The sequence below is a fragment of the Papaver somniferum genome, chromosome 2, assembly GCF_003573695.1.
Source record: "Papaver somniferum cultivar HN1 chromosome 2, ASM357369v1, whole genome shotgun sequence".
Lineage (NCBI taxonomy): Eukaryota > Viridiplantae > Streptophyta > Magnoliopsida > Ranunculales > Papaveraceae > Papaver > Papaver somniferum.
This window is the reverse complement of record NC_039359.1, coordinates 216,990,610-216,996,609: the sequence shown is the minus strand read 5'-3', so window position 1 is coordinate 216,996,609 and position 6,000 is coordinate 216,990,610.

Here is a 6,000-nt window from a genome sequence, read left to right as displayed (position 1 = left end):
CAGATAGCTTACATTCTGCAAGCCAGTTCAGGTTTCTGATACAATCCATACACAACCAACACCTTCACAATCTCAACACCTTCTTCGCTTCCCTCCCTAAGATCAACCCCATCTCCTTCACTTTGTGACCGAAGCAAGTCTGGAACGGCCATTTCTTGGTTTAGGCCAGAATTGTACATATTGATTTCTCGAATCTAAAGCACTCCCGTGCAGTGCATTTGTTTACGGTTTAGATTCATTTCTCATCCACACACCCCAAATTACAAAAACCGGCAGAAATAGTTTTCACCCATAAACACCTGCAAAGGTTGTCTGGAAGTTCTGACAAAATCTCAGCAATGTTATTCAGTCAGAAGTATTTTGGAAACACAAATGGTTTAGGGTTCAAAAGCAAAACTGTGAGCACAAACAACTCATTTGTCTCAGCCGGTTTGGAATAATTAATGATGAATATTGTGATAAACAGGAGGCAAATAAGCAAGACAATAAATCTTCATTGATTTGTTCGTTTTGTGGAAATGCAAATCATGTCCAAGATAATGTTGGAAATTCAAGACGAATAACAAAACGAAATTGCCAAACTTCAAAATGACATGCAAAGAATGAGTCTGGCCGTTGGTAATCAACTAGGTACTCCTGAAAACAAGAAAAAATCCAAAAGAACCAGATTCTGACGAGGTAAGAAGTCTGCTTATACAACGCACTTGATATATCACTGTGATGTGATAAAAGATGTGAGCATTCGGCTCACTCCATCATTATTTAATACTAATGATGTCTGCATCCTCATATTTATCTTGAGAAAATGATGATTGCATCAAGGTTGCTCAAGTTTTGTATTTTTATTAATTTCTTATTTTATTTATGTTAAGAAAATATCTTCTTGTTAAAATAGATAATGGATCATGAACCGCAAAAGACTTGTTCAAAGTTCTTCTAGGGTTTGGCTTTCCATAGGTCTATTCATATGTGATCAAAATGCCCTTCACTTCTCTTATCTTTGAAAGATACAGTTTCATGAATCCTGCGACTAGAGGTACCACAAAAAGGGATGTTGTTGAAGCAGTTAATGTGTATCTTTGTGAAGCAATCATTTCCTCAAGGAAGAAGAAGGAGTGATTCACAAATGATGAAGAAGGTTGTTAGAGCATAGCTCGGTTGAACCCACCAAGCATTGATATGTCAAGTTTGGTTGTCATATTTTAGTGAGCCAAAACTCATTTAAAGAGTCGCTTGATTATGTACTAGAGTCAACTTCGTATAGGTTAGCTTGAAAGTATTAGGATATGAGACATTACAAGTTTTGCGAAGACTTGAAGAAGTGAAGACGTGAGGAGCTACAACGACAACATCATCCTTCCACTTGAGGTTAGTGATATTTGACTTGAACTGTTTCATTCCCTAACGTATCTTGAAGTCGTGCATATTGAAAACATAACTGCGAAGCATGAATGGTTATACTCTAGTTAGACGTAGTATTAAGGAATACAATACGAGGTTTATTGCTTAACCATTAAACGTTGTATATAAGACATCGACATAATCGTTTGAATGCTATTGTGATTATGTATGAGTATAAGGTGAAGATTTCATCCTAGGAAACAATGTTTTACATTTTTTTAAAGGATGTAAATTCATGAACTTGTTTTGTGAATCGAAAGGGAAATTGCTAGGCTTTATTGGTATTGCTATTTATTGCATATCTTTTGAACTACCAATATATGTGATTACTATAACCGCTCATGACTTGTTTATGATCTTGATAAAACTATTCACAAAGGCCTGACTTGTGTATTGGTATGAATTTTATTAGTGAAACCGATCTTAAGTAATCACCTGAGATGGTATGATCGATTTAGTGTTATTGGTATGACCAACTCTAGGCAAAGCGGAACCGATCCTATGATGAGGTGCAACCGATCACAAGAGGGGAATCGATCCTTGTATGAGGTGCATCAAGTTTTCAGTAGAAAGGGGAACCGATCCTATGAACATGTGCAACAAGTTTTTAGTGAAAGGGGAACCGATCCTATGGACATGTGCAGCAAATACAAGTAGTTACCATAAGTATGTGGGGAACCAATCCTAATACCTAGTCAACCGAATTTTGGTAACTAGCATGACTATGCAAAGTACTCACATGTAGGTAAAACCGAAACTTATTTTGGTAGAACTGTGAAACCCATGATTTGTGATATAGTGTTCTTAATCAATCACATAGTTCTTGAAAGTCAGATGAACCAATTCTAAACTTGTTTGGAAGTGTGGCAAATCGGTTTCAAGATTGTAAGTATGAAAGAGGACTTACAAAGTAAAGATGTCGACATACTTTGAACATGTGCAGTAACGCTTATCTTTAATTGTTCAAAGATATTCCTTAATATCTAAAGGAAAATCCCGGATCGAAAAATAAGTTGAGAATCTTTTAATTAAGGTTTTTAATTTTAATTTTGGAAAATAAAAATTGTTAATGTGCATTTACTAATTGGAGATTTTCTAAGAGATTTTCGGTCATTGTTTGGACAAAGTATTTCCAGGAATTATGGAAACCGAATTTGGAATATATTGCATATCTTGAGAATATTTTCGGTTTTTGAAATTCCTTGGTGTCCAAACTTCCTTGTCTATAAATATCAAAGTTGCATTTCTAGCAATCAAATCCTCAAAGGCAGCAAAACTACCTCAGTTGTGTTGTTACTGGTGGAGCCGCCTATTCGGAGAGGAAAGTAACCTAATTAGGAGAAATCTCTTACGACCGCTCGTTTTAAAGACTTCTTTGGGATTGAGAAGCTTTATTAGTATAACCTAATTATCTTGTGTTTTCGATTGATTTGATTGACTAACGGTGGTTGAACTTTGATTGCACCTAATTTTTTTATGCTTGAGAATCTTCTCTTCTGATATAAGATTCACTCAAACTAGATCGAAGTTTCGACGGGGATCTTTAGATTGTTTGTAGATCTAAAGACGTCTTGTGATAATCCATTCTTAACATACTCTGTTCTGCGCATGATTGATCACAAGAGATTCAAGTTGATTGTGTGCAGGTGTTTGTTGAAGATCTAAGAAGATTTGAAAACAAAGAAGACTTTGAAGATTTCCGATTTGGGTTCATAATCTTTGGTGTGCACAATACTTGTTTCGGTAAAAGAGGATCCAACTATAATCGATTTATCCTTGTGGTAGATTGGATTGAGTAGTTTTCTAGATCAGCATCAATACGTTTCTTTGTGATTAAAAGTATTTATTGCAAAATCTTAACAATTACTTTGGTAGTTGTTGATAAGATAGATCTAAGAACCTGACAAAGGAGTTTATTGAGATAAACAGAAGAGTCTTTTGTCGAACTCACATCATTTGGTTGAAAAGAGTTGATACCAAACATATTTGTTGTTCCTTTACTGTTTGGAATACGAACCAAAGGAATTGTTCCAAGTACGTGACTTATTACAAGTCGGAGGCGTGGGAATACAGACGGAACTAGGTGAAATATAGGTTTAGTTGCTTGGTATCAACTATACGAAGTTGGTTTGATTTTGTATACCGGCTTAATGCTGAGAGTATTCAATTCTGGACAAGGTCTCAGGGTTTTTGTGCATTTGTGGTTTCCTCGTTAACAAAATCTTGTTGTGTCATTAAATTTTATTTTCCGCAATTATAATTGTTGTTATTATAATTTAAAGTAAATTACACAAACGTTAATTCTATTATCTTAATAGTAATCTTATTGTGTTTGGTTAAGTCCAAACCATTTATCAAGTAAACATACTTCGTTTTTGTATTGTCTCGATCTTGTATCCATAGTCAATCACACAAGTTATCTTGTTGTAGTACTGTCTCGATCTCGTATCCATAGACGATCACACGAAGTGTGAACCGATTTGTTGTATTGTCTCGACTCAGTCTATAGACAATCAGTTTCGGAGAAAGAACTTATAGGTGGAAAAGTTTTAGATTGAGGTCTATTTTGGTACCCTCGTATTTTCAATTGGTATCAGAGCAGACAAACACGAAAAGATCTAACAATCTGTGTTTGATGCGATCCTACCTAAAAGACATGAGTCAAAGTAAAGTTAAGCGAGAGAGAAAACTAAAGAAAGACTCAGTTAACGTATCGCAAGACGTTGAAAGTTTTTATTTCAAGATATGCTTAAAAGGAGCTTCTTCATCAAGTTCTACTTGCTCTTCTGAGAATAAGTCTGAATGTAATCTAGACGAGACTAAGTTAAGCCCTGTATTCGAAATCAATGATTCCGACTTTGAAAAATGTCTTTTTGATAACGAGAATTTTTTAAGTTCTATGCTTGAGATTTCTGATGAAAGATCAAGTGTAAAAATATCTGAACTAAAGGTATTGAGCAGACAATTTCTTATTTGTTCTAATGAACTTCTTTCAGCAGTTGAAAGAGAACGAGATTTAACCTTAAAGTTTCAAAATCTCGATGAAGAGCATAACTTGCTGAAAGAAAAATTCTCACAATAAATATAGAGTCTTCAAGACAAAGTATGTGCGAGTCTTTCTCGAGCGAAACTTTTAGAGAAAGATTGTGATGCTACTCTTGAAAAAGTACATTTCTTGGAAGAGAAACTTGCTGATTATGATGCAATGATTAACTCTCAACAAAAGAGTTTTGAAGATACAGAAGGTGAATATCTCTCTCGAGAAAAACGCCTTGAGGCTGATCTAGCCAGTGCTCTTGATAAAATCAAGACGTTGGAAGAAGAAAATTTGAACTTGAAAAATTTCAATGATAGCACAAACAATTTAACCTCAATGTTACAAGTATTGCGAAGACTTGAAGAAGTGAAGAAGTAAGGAGCTACAACAACAACATCATCCTTCCACTTGAGGTTAGTGATATTTGACTTGAACTGTTTCATTCCCTAACGTATCTTTCAAGTCGTGCATATTGAAAACATAAATGCGAAGCATGAATGGTTATACTCTAGTTAGACGTAGTATTAAGGAATACAATACGAGGTTTATTGTTTAACCATTAAACTTTGTATATAAGACATCGACATAATCGTTTGAATGCTATTGTGATTATGTATGAGTATAAGGTGAAGATTTCATCCTAGGAAACAATGTTTTACATTTTTTTAAAGGAAGTAAATTCATGAACTTGTTTTGTGAATCGAAAGGGAAATCGCTAGGCTTTATTGGTATTGCTATTTATTGCATATCTTTTGAACTACCAATATATGTGATTAGTATAACCGCTCATGACTTGTTTATGATATTGGTAAAACTATTCACAAAGGCCTGACTTTTGTATTGGCATGAATTTTATTAGTGAAACTGATCTTAAGTAATCACCTGAGATGGTATGATCGATTTAGTGTTATTGGTATGACCAACTCTAGGCAAAGCGGAATCGATCCTATGAAGAGGTGCAACCGATCACAAGAGGGGAATCGATCCTTGTATGAGGTGCATCAAGTTTTCAGTAGAAAGGGGAACCGATCCTATGAACATGTGCAACAAGTTTTTAGTGAAAGGGGAACCGATCCTATGGACATGTGCAGCAAATACAAGTAGTTACCATAAGTATGTGGGGAACCGATCCTAATAGCTAGTCAACCGAATTTTGGTAACTAGCGTGACTATGCAAAGTACTCACATGTAGGTAAAACCGAAACTTATTTTGGTAGAACTGTGAAACCCATGATTTGTGATATAGTGTTCTTAATCAATCACATAGTTCTTGAAAGTCAGATGAACCAATTCTAAACTTTTTTCGAAGTGTGGCAAATCGGTTTCAAGATTGTAAGTATGAAAGAGGACTTACAAAGTAAAGATGTCGACATACTTTGAACATGTGCAGTAACGCTTATCTTTAATTGTTCAAAGATATTCCTTAATAACTAAAGGAAAATCCCGGATCGAAAAATAAGTTGAGAATTTTTTAATTAAGGTTTTTAATTTTAATTTTGGAAAATGAAAATTGATAATGTGCATTTACTAATTGGAGATTTTCTAAGGGATTTTCGGTCGTT